Source organism: Arvicola amphibius, chromosome 1, assembly GCF_903992535.2.
Source record: "Arvicola amphibius chromosome 1, mArvAmp1.2, whole genome shotgun sequence".
Lineage (NCBI taxonomy): Eukaryota > Metazoa > Chordata > Mammalia > Rodentia > Cricetidae > Arvicola > Arvicola amphibius.
This window is the reverse complement of record NC_052047.1, coordinates 36,379,696-36,394,233: the sequence shown is the minus strand read 5'-3', so window position 1 is coordinate 36,394,233 and position 14,538 is coordinate 36,379,696. Positions and strand designations below refer to the sequence as shown.

Below are 14,538 nucleotides of genomic sequence, written 5' to 3'. Positions count from 1 at the left end.
CTCGCTCTAGGCTTTAACTCTCTCGGGCTCTGGGAATTCCAGATTGTCACAGTTTCTTAAGCTGGGCGACCTGAGGAGAGAAACTCCCCAACCCAGAGCCTCGCTTCTCGGGGTCCGGGCGCTCGGCGACCTGCGGGACTGGGTTGTACGAGCGGGCTGCCGGGCGGCTGTGGCCCGGACAGAGCGGCGCGGGGTCGGATCCCGCGGAGCGCGCGGCGGAGTCCGGCAGCAATCTGTGCCTCTGCAATCCCGGCTCTTCCCGGTTCCCTCCCTCCGCCTCCTGCCCTCCCCCAGCCGAGGCCATTCGCCTCACAGTAGCAAGGTTGTCTAGTATACTCCCTTCCCTTAAACTCACCAAACCAGATTTTTACTCCCAACACCGGCAACTTCCCGTAAATCTGTACTGAAATTTTATCCAGCTCGCTGAGCCTCCGCTGGCCGAAGGCCAGTGCAACATTCCTGTTGTTTTAGGAGCGCAGATACCTTAGCTGAAGGTTTTTTTTTTTTAAAGAAAAAATCATGACGAACTGGCCCCGATGAAAAGATTTAGGAACTTTGGCCGCTCAAAAAGTCGCATCCATTTCAGACATCCAGAAGGGACCCCAGAAGTGGCACCTGCCCCACACGGGGACATCTGGAAGAGTGGTTTCCGGCCGCCCTGGGGCTGTACAGAGTAAGCCACTCGAGGACTAAGGACCCTTCGTCGCCTGGATCCCAGGCGAGCATTACCACCCCTCCCCACCGGCCTCGCGGGGCAGGAAGGCGCTGAGCAGGTAGGGCGGCAGCGAGCCCCGCCGCGGGCCTGCAGGAAGCCCGGACCTTCCGAGCTATCCTTACCTGGGGCCGAGCATGGCTCGCAGAGCACCAGCAGGCACGTCACGGGGCCCAAGCCCTGACCTTTGCCGGGGCCTTCACAGCAGGGCCTGGGGCCTGGGCGCCGCTCGTTCAAAGTGGCTCATTCTTAATGCGCTCTGACCTAGTGTTACAGCTGGTTTCTAGAAAGGGAACAAAAACAATGCCTGGAGAAGCTGCAGCCAAGCCCTCCCTTAGCCTTGCCTCTGATCACTGGGAAGCTGGCTCCAGATCCGACCCCATCCTCACTCCCACGAAACCCACCCAAGGGCCGCGGTCCCCGCCCCACCCCCCGTTACCTGTTTATACAAGAATTAGGGAGCCTCGCGCATTTCAATAGAGCGCTAAGCCTGTTTGGAGGCGCGGAATCGGCCAACAGGAATCGAATTCTGTGACTAAACAAACTAGTAGAAGAGGAAGCGGGCACCACCAGGAACCTCAAGTTGTGATTTCGGGTTGCAATGTCATGCAACTGAGAAAGAGACAGAAAAAAAAAGTATTGTTTCGCAGGGGGCTACTTTAATTAAAAGAATGCTGTACCATTTTGCCCCCTCTAGTTAAATGGATCAATATGAAGCTTAGAAGACTAACTTCTAATAATAATATACAGTATTAGCCGCCATTGTTAGTGATATTATTGTGTATTATGGCTTTTTTTTCCAGTAGAGAAGGTGAGTGAGATTGGGAGACTCCTGCCCAACACTGTGCCTCACTATCTGTGAGGATATGAGCAAGTTATTTAGCCGTCAACCGTGAGTTTCTGGAAGACTCTAAGGGTGGGAGTTTTGCGTTCATTGTGGACAGTCTCAGGTAGAAAGGAAAATCAAGTCTTTGTAGAGGGGTGTACAACTCATTTTCCCTGCAGTCCATGAGGTGCACTAGTGGACTCTGGGAACAAGTGACTGTGTCACCATGCATAGTTCTGATTCAGACTTAGGCGCCTGGCCTGCAGGGTCATCCTGCAATTTACTCTATTGGTTAAAAGTCAGTGCTAGGTAACAATGGACCACAGAAAATGCTTTGAGAATTCATAAATATCAATACTAAGTAATACTGGAGGCTAAAAGGGAATCCATGCCTCTGCCCCTTGGCTTCCCAATCTCCTTATGTTGAGGCCTGTGTTACTCAGCACCTTCACCCAGTTCACCTAATCTGATCCTCAGGTCTGTCCCAATTCTGGAGGTGGAGACACTGTCCGTATAGAGGTTAGGTGATCAGTCCAACTTTCCCCTGAGCGCAGACCTTCCGGTCTAATGGAGAAGCAACGTCTTAACACCATTAGCAAAAGTAACTCCTGAAGCCAGCCAGGAATTTTGAAGCTTTAGCTACCTTTTGTGCTTTTATCTTTTTAAGCAGCAAAACTCAAGCCAGACCAGTTTAACCGTGTTCTAGATTCTAACTCCAGAACTTTGCCTTGTCAATTGGTTGCACATGTGTGCAGGGAATCACTGGCCATAGGACCCCCAGTTCCTGCACTGTTCGTTCCTAGGGGTTGATACAGGCAGGCAGGAACCAGCACGCAGCTGTGATGGCTTGGAAACCCAGCTCTGCATTAGCCCGAATGTCCTTGTCTCTCCGTCCGGACCTCAGCCTGAAGAGACTTCTTAGTGTCAGGGACATTCTGAGTTGGAGGAATCACCGCAGGTTTAAGCCTTGAGGAGCAAGGACCATGAGTAATAGACTAGATAATTGGTTCTCAACCTGGGCATCGAGACCCCTTGGGGGGGTCACCTATCAGATATCCTGCATATCAGGTATTTACATTACGGTTCATAACAGTAGCAAACTTACAGTTTGGTGGGGGTGTGGTCACCACAACATGAGGAACTGTATTAAAGGGTTGAAGCATTAGGAAGGTTGAGACCCACTGGAATGAAGTCCAGCAAGGTGTCTTTTAAGGTCAGGAATATACACAACCAGACCCTGTGTCCACAAGAAAGGAAGGGAGAGAAAGGGAAGAAGATGGAGGTGCCAAAGCTCAGAGGCTGAGCACTTGCCTAGGAGGGATGCGAATGTGTGGCCTAGAGCTAGCTGCATCTGGGAGCAGAGCCCGAGGTTCCTGGAAGCCAGAAAGCAAGACTTCATAAGTGCTTCTGAGTCTTACTCCCCCCCCCCCACCAAATGCTCGAAGGTGACCTGAACGTCCATGCCTGTCGTTCTGTTCTGCCCACTGGCACAGTGAACTGGGTGGCTCATCTGTGAAACAGAGTGTGACGCTGTAGTCCAGGCTGGCCTGGAAGGCGCTATCTTCCTGCTTCGGCTCCCAAGGGCTGGGATTGCATGCATGCACTTCCAAGTGGGCGAAATTCCTTTGTGAGTTGTTTTTGCGGGGAGGGAGGAATTGGGGAGAGGGTTGAGACAAGATTTCATGTAGCCTAGGCTGGCCAAGCAAAACATGGAGAATTCTTTATCCTACTCTCCATTCCTCTCGCTGGGAATATGGCAAAGATAATACAGATTCTGTTTGGTTTTTTTTTGTTGTTGTTGTTTCTCTGTGTAACAGCTCTGGCTGTCCTGGAACTAGCTCTTGTAGACCAGGCTGGCCTTGAGTTCACAGAGATCTGCCTGCCTCTGCCTTCCGAGTGCTGGGGTTAAAGGCATGCACCACCACTGCCTGGCTAGATTTTTTTTAAATTAAAAAAAAACTATTTTTTACTATATTGACTGACTATATATATTCAAGGCTGACCTTGAACTAATATATTTAAGTCACCTTCCTGTGCCAGTGCAACAACGCCTGGCTAAAATAAACTTTTTAAATGACAGACTATGGAAAACTAAATATAAGCTTTTGTTATTTCTGTTTTGTGGCTGACCTTCCGGCGAGTCATTTAAGGCTTGAGACCCCTGACTTGGGCCGTCCACTACCGTCCCATTCCGCCTCAGAGGCAGTGTTCTAGAATGAGTACCAAGAACCCGAAGATTTGAATCCTGGGCTGGGGAGTTGGCTCAGTGGGTAAACACTTGTTGCACAAGTGTGGCAACCTGAGTTAGAACCCACAAAACCCACATAAGCCAATGCTGCTATGCTGAGACAGGAGGCAGGAATAGGAGACTCCCCCAGAAGCCTGCGGGCCAGCTGGCCTGCCACACACCATGGCAAACAACAAAGAGATTCTGTCTCACACAAGTTGGAAGGTGCCGCCCAACACCCAGGGTTGTCCTCTGACCTCCACACACGCTCACGAACACACACATACATACAAACTTGATCATACATACACAATTCATGTATGTATATCAGATGCACGTAACGCACATACACACAGAGAGATTCAATCTCAGTTTAACCTCTTTGCCGAATGGCGCCGCGCAGACTGCTGAGCTACTCTGAGCTCCAGTTCCCTCGTCTGAGAAATAACATCTACCCTCTGGGTCATTAGGAGTTAAGTGAGAGGTAAGTTCTCAACATGGTTCCTGGCACTTAGAAAATACACAGGAAATGGTATTTCCCTTGGTACCTGGAAAACACCTACTCCAGGGCTCTCAAAAGAATTGTCTTCCCTGTATTTAAATCTTAGCCCAGTGCTATGCCAAGACATTCTCATTAAAAGAGGCGAGCCTCGGACCTTTGTAAAGACCCACAGTATAGTAAGAACTACGCATGCATGCAACGCCTCCAAAGACGCATTAATTATCAGTGCTGACCACCACAGCCGTGTGTAGTAAGATGGGCAGGGGCACAAATCGTGCCTGTGCTCAGCTTTGAAGACTGAGGCTGGCAGCGATTCCTCCAAGCCTCTAATGTGTGACCGAGGCAGAGCTGTGTTTCTCACCCCCGCACCCAATTGAAGAACAGATGAAGGGAGCTGAAAATGATGGCTTTTGACCAGGTGTGGTGACCAATGCCTTTAATTGTAGCACTCGGGAGGCAGAGAGAGGCAGGAGGATATTGAGGAGTTCAAGGCCAGCCTCGTCTACCTAGTCTTAAACAGCAAGCTCCCGGACAGCCAAGGCTACAGAGTGAGTCCCTGTCTACTCTGTCATAGGTTATTTCCTTTTTCCTAACTTCGCCTTATGGATGATGGCAGAATCTATCTGTTCACTTTGAGGACTGAATGGCTACACACACACACACACACAGAGCTGTTACCCACCAATAATTTTGTTTTCTTTTCTCTTGCTGCTGGGGAATGAAACCTAGGGCTCCTGACACGCCAGACAGACATTCTGCCACAGAGCTACATCCCTTAGTCCTACTTAGCTTTTCAATACATAATAGTTATTTCTCTTAACTGGTCCGTGTGGTGTCTAAGGGAGTGTGTGCAAAGCGCTTGAGCCGGTCCCTGGAACGTGGTATCATTGCTCTGGTTTCTCTACATGGCAGTATTTTGCCATAATCACGATGAAGTCATGATAAATGACTGCGTTTATTGGTTGGGCTAGGGCAGGGACACTTATTTCTCGTGGTAGTTGACTATATCATCAAGATATAATAAAAGTAACTTTATTTTCTTCTTCTTGCTTTCATTTCTTTCAATTTTATCTGTACCAGAGCAAGTTTTGGTAGATGAGATAAAACCCCAAACTCTATGGAGACCGGTAATATTTTCCTCATCGGAAAATCTTTAAAAACTGAATCCAACTTTAATGTAAAACATGCAACCAAACTAAAAGTCCTCTCCTCCCCATCATAAAAGAAAAAAACCCACTTAATATCCAACTTTAATACTAAATCCCCCACTGGATCTAATATGTGCAAATACAAGACATAGTATCCCCTCCCCAAACACTGTAATCCAAAGGATTAAAACCAGTGCCCAAACCCAGACCATAGTCACTGCCCACAGAGAGCAAAGGGCCACTCAGAAATCTATTAGAAGGAGTCTGGCTTGGCAGTTTTCATGCCACACTGTAGGAGGGCCTCTAACTGAATTTTAAAAATGTACTGAGTTCACAGAAAAGAGAATTAAGTATAGCAGGGGTTCCTCTGAACATTAATCAGAAGCCCAATCCTTCATTTTGCAAAAGGACTTCAAGACAGGAGTCCCTTGACCTTCGTCCCTCTCACACAAATGGCTCTGCCAAAGACGGCCCCACCGAGAGGAGGGAGCACTAATGTAAATTATAGGCCCTTAAAGACCCACTCAAGACCAAAACGTGGTTTGGTTATGGCAACGAGTGCCGTCAATTCCTTTGTATCTCTTTAAGACTTATTCCCCCACCAGATCTCCAGATTTCTGCTTATTTTATAAAGGAAACAGCCACACACAAGAATTCAGTAAACCTGCAGAACTTATCAGAAGATACTACCAATGTAAATTTGCTAATATTTATTAACAGTTTCTTAAAGTGTTTGCCAGACAGTATTGTGTGCCTCACATATGCTAACTATGTAAACCTTACAGGAATGCCACAAGATAGAGACCACTGTGAGGTTCCTGTTAATGATGAAGACATCAGCACACAGAGCAGGTAGGTGACACAGCAAAGGACCCACAGCTTGAACGCGGCAGAGCCAGGCAGCCTGGCTTCGTGGTCCTAACCGTGCTATCCCATGGCCTCTCACAGGATGCCATCCCATGGCCTAGACAGTCTTGTCTAGGACTGCACCATATGAATCTGGGTGGCTATCCTCCCGGCTATATCCAATGGAGCCAAGCAGAGTGTTCCAGTGAGGTGTGGTGGCACATGCTTGCAATCCTGATTCTTAGGAGGCTGAGGCCAGAGATTGCTTCAAGATTGAGGCTAGCCTAGGCTACATTGCAAATTCAAGGCCAGGTACATAGCAAGACCCTTGGGAATGGGGGGAGGGTATTGTGGAATATTACTTTAACTATGTAGAGGTGTGTTACATTCATTCATGCTGCATTTGTTTAGCGATAGAAAGATGTATTGCTTTGCCCGCCTAAGGCACCTGATTGGTCTAAGAAAAAGCTGAACCAACCATAAGCTAGATAGTAGAGGGATAGGCAGGGCTGGTGGGCAGAGAGAATAAGTAGGGGGAAGACATCTAGGCTGAGGGAGAGTGAGGGAAGAGAGAATGAGGGAAAAAGAGAGGGAGACACTTGGAGCCAGCAAGGCAGCCACCAGCCAGTGAGACATGGAGTAGAACATACAGAATGAAAGAAAGGTAAAAAGCCCCGAGGCAAAACGTAGACGAAGACAGACGTGTTAATTTAAATTATAAGAGCTAGCAAGAAATGCGCCTAAGCTAAGGCTGAGCATTTATAACTAGCAATAAGTCTCCGTGTTGAGATTTGGGAACTGCTAGGTGGTCCCAAAGAAAACCTGTTTGGCGGGGGCGAGCGGGGGGTGGGGAGGGAAGGGAGGGAAGGGGCTGCTGCTGGGGGAGGCAGGACAGGATACTGAGTAGAAAGTGTGGCTGCACATCTAAACACTAGGGTTCCGAATGTTCCGAGTGTATCAGGGAAGTGGAGTCTAGTTCAGCTCGGCTCCGGCTTAGGGTCGTGTGTGAGGATAACTGAAAGGTGAGTTCAAGGTGCTGACTGTAACTTAGAAATAAAACGCTTGGCAAGTAGTGTTGCTTCAAACCCTTGGTTTCCCTTTTCCTAACTAAAAACAAACAAACAAACAAAACTTCCAAGGTTGAGGAGTGTGTTCTCAAAGGTTTTAATCTGACGTGTACTATAGGGAATGACCATTTTACAGAAAAGGATTAGTTGCACATATGGCCATAAAAACCACATTAAAATGATGTGAATGCTGTAAACACTACCAGGCATGGTGGCCCATCCCTATAATTCTAGGGCTCACATGCTGAGGCAGGAAGAGCTTGTTTGAGGTCAACCTTGTCTATGAAGCAGAGACTCTGCTTCAAAGTTCTGTAAAAGATGGAGCTCCAGAGATAGCTGGGTGCTGAAGAGTGCCTGCTCTTCAGGGGACCCAAGTTCAGTTCCTAACACCCACATAATGTGACTCACAACTGCCTTCAGCTTTAGTTCCAAGGAATCCAACATCCTCTTCTGGCTTTAGTGAGCAACCATAATGCATTCCTGCATACACACACACATACACACATATGCACACACATATGCACACACATACACATACATACACACATACACACACATACACACATGCACACACATACACACATACACACACATACACATAATAAAATAAATTTTGAAAAGTACATTTAAATTTTTTTATTTATTTTTATTTACTTATTTAGTGTGTATGTGCATTGTTGAGGGCACTTGTGAAAGTTGGGGGGCATCATGTGGGAGTTAGCTTTCTCCTTTCTCTATGTGAGTCCCAGGGATCAAACTCAGGTCGTGTGCTTAATACATGTGCCTTTACCCAGGGAGCCATCTCACCAGCCCCCAAAGTGAACATTCTTATCCTTGCTTCTGTTGTTTCACTGCTTGGAATACGTTTGGTTTCGTACACTCCATCCGTCCATCAGCAGGGTACACTCCATCCGTCCATCTGCAGGGTACACTCCATCCGTCCATCTGCAGGGTACACTCCATCCGTCCATCAGCAGGGTACACTCCATCCGTCCATCAGCAGGGTACACTCCATCCGTCCATCAGCAGGGTACACTCCATCTGTCCATCAGCAGGGTACACTCCATCCGTCCATCAGCATAATTCACTCCATCCGTCCATCAGCAGGGTACTCTCCATCCGTCCATCTGCAGGGTACACTCCATCCGTCTATCAGCAGGGTACACTCCATCCGTCTATCAGCAGGGTACACTCCATCCGTCCATCAGCATAATTCACTCCATCCGTCCATCAGCAGGGTACACTCCATCCGTCCATCAGCAGGGTACACTCCATCCATCCATCAGCAGGGTACACTCCATCCGTCCATCAGCATAATTCACTCCATCCGTCCATCAGCATAATTCACTCCATCCGTCCATCAGCATAATTCACTCCATCCGTCCATCAGCAGGGTACTCTCCATCCGTCCATCTGCAGGGTACACTCCATCCGTCCATCAGCAGGGTACACTCCATCCATCCATCTGCAGGGTATACTCCATCCGTCCATCAGCAGGGTACACTCCATCCGTCCATCTGCAGGGTATGCTCCATCCGTCCATCAGCAGGGTACACTCCATCCGTCCATCAGCAGTGTATACTCTATTCGTCTATCCACAGGTTACACTCCATCCGTCCATCTGCAGGGTACACTCCATTCGTTCATCACAAGGTACACTCCATCCATCCATCCATCCATCTGCAGGGTAGCCTCCATCCCATCCACAGTGTAAGCACAATAGTTAAGAACACAGTTAGCCAAGTGTGGGGTCACACGCCTGTAATTCCAGTTTAGGAGGATCAAGAATTCAAGTTTGCCCTGGTACCCTGAGACCCTACACTTGATCTTCCCTCCAAAAGAACACAGTCTAGGGCCAAATACCAAACCCAATGCCCTATGAGCAAGTCTCTTGACCACTGGGGTCTTTAGACTCCTCATTGCGACTCATCTCATTAGAGAGGTCCCATGTATGGTATACAGGGTGCTGGGAACAGAACCAGCTAAACTCCATCTTGGCATTTTGTGTTATGATTGTTTACATGACCTTAAATCCTTTTTTGTTTTGTTTTGTTTTGTTTTTGTATTGAGGGAATCTTTTGCTCTTGTTTTGAGATAGAGTCTCAGCTAGCCTAGACGAGCTAGCTTCAGAGAATGAAGGATGAGCTTGAACCCATGGACTCTTAATTTTCCTGCCTCCACTTACGTCAAATGCTGAGATTACAGAAGTACACTTCCATGCCTGGCTCCATCTATTCTTTTTATCCCCCAATATTTATCAGGTGATACTATGTGTCAGATTCTGTACATCATGCTAGAGATAAAAAAGAGAAACGAGAAGTAAACAACCAGCCAATGGCCATACAGCCTGGAAGCCCAGGAGGCTGTGAGAGGACTCACCATTCTAAAGAGCCAATTTGGGGAGACGAAAGCAGAGCTGAGAAGCGTGAAGGTAGCCTAGGAGTTAGCCAGGTTTAAAAATGCAGGACGTGAGTGATCTGGGGCTAGAGGATGAGAAGACAGTGGAAAGGAAACTGAGAAGGTGGTGGGCTGGTGGCCATAGGGAACCCTGTCTGCCATAATGAGAGTGCAGAAGGACTTGCGGCTCACTTATTTTAGGGTCTCACTATTGTAGCCCAGGGTGCCCTCAGATATGTTATGCTTCTAACCTCTGCCTCCCAGGTGCTGGGACTACAGGCAGACAGCAACACGCCTGTCTACAGAAAGGTTTTCTTTTGTGTGGGTGTATGTGTGTATGGTGTATGTATGATTGTATACATGCATACATGTGTAGGGTAGATGCGTGTGAGTGCACACATGGAAGTCGATTCATTGTCACCCCATTTGACCCCACTGCTCACAGGTTAAGAGTTAAAGATACACAGATCATATCTGGCTTTGTTTGTTTGTTGTTTTGTGCGTATGGATATTTTGTTCGCACTCACGTATATGCACTACGTGTACCTGTTGCATCCCCTGGACTGGGGAAACTGGGGTTACCCATGGTTGTGAGCCATTCTGTGGACATTGAGAATCGAATGCAGATCTTTTCAAGAGCCACAAGTGCTCATAACCACTGAGCCATCTCCCGGGCTCCTCCTTTAACATGGGTGCTGGGGATCTGAAATTGAGTCCTCCTGTGCAGCAGGAACTTTACAAACTGAGCCAGCCCCAAGGTTTTCATGTCCTGCTGGGGTGGGGGCATGGTATCAATCCCAGGACTCAGAAAAAGCCAAGTCAAGAGGATGTAGGCTTTGAGGCCAGCCTGGGCTACATAGTGAGACCCTGTCTCCAAAACAAAACAAAATGAACATATCGGTGTGAGCCCACGGTAGTATCAAACTAGAGGAAGAAGGTAGGATTCAAGATGTACTTGAGGGTAAAAGTCACAAAGCTTAGTGACCAATCAGGTCATGGAGGAGAGAAGAGATGGAAGATTAGTAGAAATACTGAATCAGTTACAGTCCATGTTTCTGAGTCACAACACTATCCTTTCTCCTTGCCTAGTGTTTCCACTTCCTCTTCTTTTTCTTCTTCATCTTTTCCCTCACACAGGCTTGTTTGATGGGCAGGCAGCACAGGATTACTTGAACTCCTGGCCCTTCTGTCTCTACTTCTTATGTATGAGGATTACAGGCATGACCCAGGACTCGCAGCCTACAGGGTACTTTTTGAAGTAAGAACTTACGAACACTTATAAACGAAAGAAAAAGGCCAGTCCAGCCAGGTACAGTAGCACACACAAGTAATCCTAGTACCTGGGGGATGGAGGAAGGAGGGTTAGGAGTTCAAAGCAGCTTTGTTGACATAGTCAACTTGAGGCTAGGCTGGGCTATGCAAAATCTTTTCTCAAAACAAAGTAAGATTTGAGGTCCCTAGCTGGGTGGTGGTAGCACACACCTTTAATCCTAGCACTTGGGAGGCTGAGGCAGGTAGGTCTCTGTGAGTTTGAGGTCAGCCTTGTCTACACAATGAGTTCCAGGACAGTCAGGGCTACCGACAGAGAAACCTTGTCTCAAAACAAAAACAAACAAAACAACAACAACAAAACAAAAATAAAACAAATAAAAGAACTGGAGGGTTTTGTTGTTGTTGTTTTGGTTTGGTTTGGTTTGGTTTTTGGAGACAGGGTTTCTCTGTAGCTTTGGTACCAGTCCCGAAACTAGTTCTTGTGTATCAAGCTGGCCTCAAACTCACAGAGATCTGCCTCTGCCTCTTGAGTGCTGGGATTAAAGGCATGCGCCACAACCGCAGGACTCTATGTGCACTTTTAAAAACAACCTCTGACTGGTTTAGAAGTTTATCTCTGTCTGAATCTGTCTTTATTGTATCTGTAATCCTTTTTCAAACACTGTTATAAACTGTTAAGCAGGCATGGCTAGGGCCAGAGCTGCTGCTTTGGCTGTTGGTTCTACCCTGCTCAGCTTTCCAACATGGCAGAGGTCTCTACTGCCAGCTCTGGGAGACATGTTTACCACCCCATCTCTGGGAAGCAGTTGACCCATGCCACCGTCAAGTAACTTGCAGCATGCTACCCACAAACCCCATTCAAGTGCTCCATAACAGGATCTCCTGAAAGATCCAGCTCCATTTGGGCCACCAGCATGAACCAGGAAGATGTTCCTTAAAGGAGCCCCTAGTTTTTGCTGCTAATGCTGAATCAGGAAGCCTTCTCTTAAAGGAGCCACGCCCCTGCTCACTGTCAGCAAATAGAGCCTATCTGAAAATATGTGACTACCAAAAACCTGTGCTGGGCTCCTGTTTTTGTGGTTATAGAAGTCCTCCCCCCTTTAAGCTTATTTAGGTCTTATGTGAATCCATGCCCCAGACAGTGGGTGCCATATGGAAACTGCTTTTCCATTTCCCGGCCACTGAGATCTGAATAATCATACAAAAACTATGTTAATCACAAAACCGTTTGATCAATGGTTTAGGCATAGTCCTAGATAGCTTTTACATCTTAAATTAACCATATCTATTAATCTATGTATCACCATGAGGCTGTGACCTACCAATAAAGTTATGGCATCTTTCTCCTTCAGCAGCTACATGGTCTCTCCTCATTCTGCCTACTCTTTCTATATATCTCTTCCTGCCATTGGCCTTCCCACTTCATGGAGAGCTCAGGCTATAAAGATATCCTGGAATTTGAGGCCTGTGCCACCACCAGCTTAAATCTAACTCTCCTTCCTGCTGGACACCATGCTCATTTTTATGAGATGCAGGTTAGACAAGCACTCTACTAACTGAGCTCCATGCCCAGCCCTTTTCAGAGAGACAGAGAGAGAAAGATTGTTTGTGGTGTGTGTGTGTGAGTGTGTTGCTGTTTTTGAGACAAGGTCTCGCTTGGTAGCTCTGCTTGACCCTATACTTGAGACAGTCTCCTTTCTTTGCCTTTTGAGTACTGGAATTGCTGATAATGTGCTTCTGCAACTGGCCCAAACCCCAATTTATTTATTAATTTTGCCCGCAGGATCTCACCCAGCTGTAGTCTAGGCTGGTCCGGAACTTACTATGTAGCTAAACTGGCTTGAACTTAAGACAGTTCTCTTGCCTCAGCTTCCCCTTGGGCTGTAATCATGAGTGTACCTGGCACCAAAATCCAACTCTTGAACGAAGAAGTCTGAAGCACCATGGTGGCATTAGTGGAATTTATTCTCAGTTAACGTTCATCGTGAGGGTCACTTTCCCTCAGATTTTGTGCTCTAAACCTAACTGGTTACTCCAGCAGTGACAAGGCTGGGGTTCATTTGACCATTTCTCAAAAATATTAACATTATGGGTTTGTTTTTATAAGGAACTTGAATAAATAGTAAACTTCTTTCTCTGTATTCCTTTTCCTTCTTAAGGGAGCTGGCTCCATGTGATGGCAGCTTGGTGTCCATGCATGTTTCCAAGGTTGCAGCAACAGAAAGGAAAATGGACTTCAATCTTCTCTTAAATTTTGTTTTTGAGATAGGGTTTCTCTGTAGCTCTGGAGCCTGTCCTGGAACTAGCTCTTGTAGACCAGGCTGGCCTCAAACTCACAGAGATCCGCCTGCCTCTGCCTCTGCCTCCCCAGTGCTGGGATTAAAGGTGTGTGCCGCCACCACCCGGCTATCTTCTTAGATTATCAGGATGGCAGCGTGGACACTACAATGCACCACAAGTGTTTTCTGCGTTTACAGTAAATCCAGGGATTCACATGACATCATTAAGTATGTGATGAAGTAAACACGGTTCTTAATAGAGCCAGGGGAGTAAGCTGAAGATAGGAGAAGCATCGGCAATTCTTGTTGACGGAGGTACTGGGGATTAAAGCCAGGGCCTCATGTGAGTTATGAAGGCATTCTACGCTGAGCTACAACCCCAACCCTAGCATCGTATCTAAATTCTATCTATCTATCTATCTGTCTGCTGTCTGTCTCTGTCTATCTGCTTGTTTAAAAAAAAAAGTCAGACTTAATGATGCATTTGAATATGCCTTTGTTGTAGCATTGGCGACATGGATTCTAGTTAATTAAATAGCAGTATCCCTGCAGAGCTGGATTAAGGTCCCTCCTGGGGTACAGACAGTGTCTTTATTTTTATTTTTATTTTATTTTTATTGATATTTATTGAGCTCTACATTTTTCTCTGCTCCCCTCCCTGCCTTTCCCCTCCCTCCTTCAACCCTCCCCCAAGGTCCCCATGTTCCCAATTTACTCAGGAGATCTTGTCTTTTTCTACTTTCTACTTCCCATGTAGATTAGATCTATGTAAGTCTCTCTTAGTGTCTGCATTTTGTCTAAGTTCTCTGGGATTGCGGTTTGTAGGCTGGCTTTCTTTGCTTTATGTTTAAAAACCACCTATGAGTGAGTACATGTGATAATTGTCTTTCTGTGTCTGGGTTACCTCACTCAAAATAATGTTTTCTAGCTCCATCCATTTTCCTGCAAAATTCAAGCTGTCATTATTTTTTTTTCTGCCATGTAGTACTCCATTGTGTAAACATACCACATTTTTCTTATCCATTCTTTGATCGAGAGGCATTTAGGTTGTTTCTAGGTTCTGGCTATGACAAACAAAGCTGCTATAAACATAGTTGAGCACATGTCCTTGTGGCATGATTGAGCATCCTTTGGATATATACCCAAAAGTGGTATTACTGGGTCTTGAGGAAGGTTGTTTCCTAATTTTCTGAGAAATCGCCACACTGACATCCAAAGGGGTTGTACCAGCTTGCACTCCCACCAGCAATGCAGAAGTGTTC

At 46.8% G+C, this 14,538-nt stretch overlaps 1 long non-coding RNA gene across 1 annotated transcript in view; it reads left to right on the top strand.

Annotated features, from left to right (window-relative positions):
* Nucleotides 1-527: 527 nt before the first annotated feature.
* LOC119807580 overlaps nt 528-14,538 on the top strand; it is a 36,598-nt gene continuing 22,587 nt past the window's right edge. The window contains exons 1-2 of the long non-coding RNA XR_005284318.1: nt 528-773; nt 6,201-6,267. This is a non-coding gene — a long non-coding RNA (uncharacterized LOC119807580). The remainder of the gene's footprint in view (nt 774-6,200; nt 6,268-14,538) is intronic.